At 68.0% G+C, this 259-nt stretch overlaps 1 protein-coding gene across 2 annotated transcripts in view; it reads right to left on the bottom strand.

Annotated features, from left to right (window-relative positions):
* PACSIN1 (protein kinase C and casein kinase substrate in neurons 1) overlaps positions 1–259 on the bottom strand; it is a 27445-nt gene that overhangs the window by 26326 nt on the left and 860 nt on the right. The window lies entirely within an intron of this gene.

The following is a 259-nucleotide window of genomic DNA, read 5'->3' as shown; positions in this document are numbered from 1 at the left end:
CAGTGCCCCAGCTCCCCCAGCAGCGTCTGAGTCCATCCCGGGAGCCACGCTGCAGAGGGACAGAGAGGGGAAGGGAGGGCCTTGGGCACCCCACCCCATCGAGGCCGGCCCCTACCCAGCATGGAGACCCTGGGCCTGCTAATGGGGCAGGTGGGACAGGGCCCTTGGGGAGATCTGGGGGAACTGGGTCTACAGGGAGAGAAAGGAGGGGAAGGGCCTGAGCCTGGGGGAAAAGACAGGTCTCCTCCCTGACCCGGGG

This window comes from Bison bison, unplaced genomic scaffold (assembly GCF_000754665.1).
Source record: "Bison bison bison isolate TAMUID 2011002044 unplaced genomic scaffold, Bison_UMD1.0 scf7180017864270, whole genome shotgun sequence".
Lineage (NCBI taxonomy): Eukaryota > Metazoa > Chordata > Mammalia > Artiodactyla > Bovidae > Bison > Bison bison.
Note: the sequence above shows the minus strand (reverse complement) of the source record. Positions and strands in the feature narration are given on the sequence as shown.